Source organism: Elaeis guineensis, chromosome 8 (genome assembly GCF_000442705.2).
Source record: "Elaeis guineensis isolate ETL-2024a chromosome 8, EG11, whole genome shotgun sequence".
Lineage (NCBI taxonomy): Eukaryota > Viridiplantae > Streptophyta > Magnoliopsida > Arecales > Arecaceae > Elaeis > Elaeis guineensis.
The window spans coordinates 111,278,019-111,281,805 of NC_026000.2; the positions used below are offsets into that span (position 1 = coordinate 111,278,019).

At 38.7% G+C, this 3,787-nt stretch overlaps 1 pseudogene; it reads left to right on the forward strand.

Annotated features, from left to right (window-relative positions):
* The first annotated feature begins 1,000 nt into the window (after window positions 1-1,000).
* Window positions 1,001-2,575, forward strand: LOC105034453 (acidic endochitinase-like; annotated as a pseudogene).
* Window positions 2,576-3,787: the final 1,212 nt, after the last annotated feature.

Sequence of the window (3,787 nt, forward strand, 5' to 3'; positions counted from 1 at the left end):
ATCAAAATCAACAGTGAATGCATTGCAACCTCTAGTTGTTTACTCCTAAAATTTCGATTAGTGGCATGCAGTAGATGATGATATCACTTTTTGTTTCTACCAAAAAGAAAAAAAAAAAAAAGAAAGAAAAAATCACTTTTTGTGAAGTTGGACTTTATGATAATATCTGAATCAATGCTCTATTTAACTACTAATGTTATTTGAGAGATACTATTATCAACATGAGCAAAATCCATTTCATAATTTGCTTTTGGCTATTTATCGGAGATACTTGCACCAACATGAGCAAAGTCCATTTCGTAATTTGCTTTTGGCTATTTGCAGAGATACTTTCGTCAACATGAGCACAGTCCATTTCATGATTTTCTTTCATCAATTTTTTTTTCATTCAGATACTTAGCCTCCATTCATTTGTGGCAGACAGATCATGCCACGGAAATGCATGACACAATTTTTTGTCTGTAGTGTGATATTGTAACAGACGACTAAGTGAGATCTAAAATTTCCATTCAAGTAAGAAATATCAATGTACGGCTGCATTGTTAGCAGATAGACATGCCAACTTTACCTCAGAACAACAAGAAGGGCAGCAATTCTAAACTAATATGCACTATTGAAATGTATTCTGTAAGTAAAGTTAACCGTACAAATTACGAAGCATAATGAAATTGAATATTCCTGGGATTGGCATCATATATGGTGGAAAATGACATGGATGCTGGCTCAAAGTTATTTAAATTGGTGTAACGACAAAAGTTGATGCATCTTTTTGTAACCTACAAGTCGCATTAGAGACAGATTTGGACATTTGCCCCGGGAAAAGATGCATGCATCCACAGGCATAAACCAAATCTGTGAGTGCTAGTAACCAATCGTAGTCTCCACTTCTTCACTACAAAAGAGATTGTTCCCAAGCCCAGTTGAGCACGGAGAACACCCAATCTTTCTTCATCTTAATAGGGAACCAAAAAAATACAGAGTGATGACCTACTTATTGGGGATGGCAAGGCGCTCACTTGCTCCAACTTTGCTATTTGGCTTGTTCCTGTTTGCCCTCATGGTAAGGTTGCACGCTGGTGGAATTGCAATCTATTGGGGATAAAATGGCAATGAAGGGTCCTTAAAAGATACGTGTGCAACAGGAAACTACAAGTTTGTAAACATAGCATTCCTCCCCACATTTGGCAACGGTCAAACTCCCATGATCAACCTTGCGGGCCACTGCGACCCTTACACCAACGGTTGTACCATCTTAAGCGATGATATATATCAGAGCATGCCAGAGCCGTGGCGTTAAGGTGATGCTCTCCATTGGAGGTGCAGCAGGGAGCTAATATCTAGCTTCTTCTGAGGATGCCAAACAAGTTGCAACGTACCTCTAGAACAACTTTTTGGGTGGTAATTCTTCCTCTCGCCCTCTTGGGAGTGCTGTTTTGGATGGCATAGACTTCGACATCGAGGGAGGCACGAACCAACACTGGGATGATCTTGCGAGCTACCTTAAGAACCATAGCAAGGATAGGAAAAAAGTTTACTTGACTGCAGCTCCCCAATGCCCCTTTCCTGATGCTTGGCTTGGTGGTGCACTTGACACTGGACTTTTGGATTATGTCTGGGTTCAATTCTACAACAATCCACCTTGCCAGTATACCACAGGAGACATCGGCAATCTTGATGATGCATGGAAACAATGGATAAAAATTCCAGCTGAGAAGATTTTCCTTGGACTTCCTGCAGCTCCTCAGGCAGCTGGTAGTGGATTCATTCCAACCAGTGATCTCACAAGTATAGTGCTTCCGACCATCAAGAATTCTACGAATTATGGGGGGATCATGTTATGGTCCAAATACTATGATGATCTCACCGGTTACAGTTCTTTGGTTAAGAATCAGGTGTGCTAGGCTCCAATTTCTGTGTAACCAAAATACTCATCATGTGTTGCCATCTTATCTTATCCATGCTATTGTAAGAGTGAAGTATTATATTGTATGTGAATTCATGTGTCTGCAAATATGATGATACTTTCAGTAGCTTCTCTCTCTCTCTCTCTCTCTCTCTCTTCAGGTAAAATGGAGGAAGCAAGATACTTCCCCAATGTAAAGGAATTACATAAATTAAGATATATATATATATACACACACACAGAGAGAGAGAGAGAGAGAGAAAGAGAGAGTCATGGAATGGAAGGTACAATGATGGAGAGGGAGTGGATTTGGCTGTTGCCACCATAGCACATCGTCCAGGACGGCAACACAGAAGCAGAGAAATAAAGAGGAATGGAACAAGAGAAATCTGGACCTCATCACTCCTGGCATACATGTTGTTGCATGGAGATGTCCTATCAAAGTGTAATGCCTCGTAGAGCGACTACCTCGATAGGATGCGGATGTTGTCTTGTTCCCTTTCAGATGCGATTAAAAATCCATCAGTCTTGTTCGAGGCCTCCAGGTTCAAGGGTGCCCCAGGCGTGGCACCCCTGAACTTACCCGAGTGAAGTGATTATTATGTCAACAGATGATATTTGTGTCTTAACATGCAGGGCTATGCCGAACTGCCTATTGATGCAGCTGGATAGACACCTCGAAAATATAAATGATAAATGATAAAAATTCACTCCTAAACTTAATTAACACCCCTGATGAAACAATTGAAGAATTTAAACACCACTGATGGGTTATTTGTGTTGATTTATTTCATTTGTCCAAATATGTAATTAGACGGAATATTAAAATGGTTTGGATTAATATATGACATTATTCCTTATCAAACCATGGGCAACTCAACTTCCAGAACTGCAATCTCTTTGACCACCACTAAATAAAAAAATAAAAAAGCCTACAAGTGTCTCCATCCTCTAATTGATCCTAATATAATTCATAAAATAGTATATATAATTGTGGCTAATCAAAATTTGCTTTCATTTCATATCTGCAGCTTAGTTTAGTCATCATGATAGAAGTTATGAATTTATTTATATCTATTCATATGAAAAGAAGAATGCCGTTTATGTAGAGATGAATTAATCTAGATAATATCAAATTATGAGCCATCTTTTTTTGATGTTACCATAATTAAGTAATAATGGCAGGAAATTCTTGGCATATAAGCTATGGCAGAAGTTGGATTGTATCAGTGGCCAGCACAAACTGGAGTCACACACTACGGATAAAGAGACTTTGGCCAAACCTAGCTGCACAAAAAAAACCCAAGCTTGCTTTAATTTCCTCCATAAGAAAGAAAAAGAACGGAACGAGTGATAACCTGCTTATTTGATATGGCCAGCTACTCGCCCACCTTACAATTGCTGTTTGGTTTGTCAATATTTGCCACCATCATAAGGTTGCATGTTAGAGGAAAAACAATCTATTGGGATCAAAATGGCAATAAGCGAACCTTAAGGGGGAGATGTGCAACATTAAACTATAAGTCTGCAAAAGTCCACACATTTGGCAATGACCAGATACTCCATCATCAACCTTGCGGGCCACTGTGACCCTTATAGCAATGTTTATTGTTGATCCAAGAATCGATTTTGACGATATAAAATATTTGAGTATGATACTCATGGTTTTATATGTTTTAGAAAGAGATAAATATCTATTTGTGGGAAGTTCTTGGTATTTGATTAGATGAAGAAATCTTAAAGTAATTACTTTAATATTTAGAGAAGCTTTCAAAATATATTGGAAATTTCAATGCAAGTGGAGAAAACTCAAGCCCGGAGGAGCCAACTCCAAGTCAACTTTGCACTTAGTGGAGTTGACTCTAGCATCTTAGGAGTTGACTC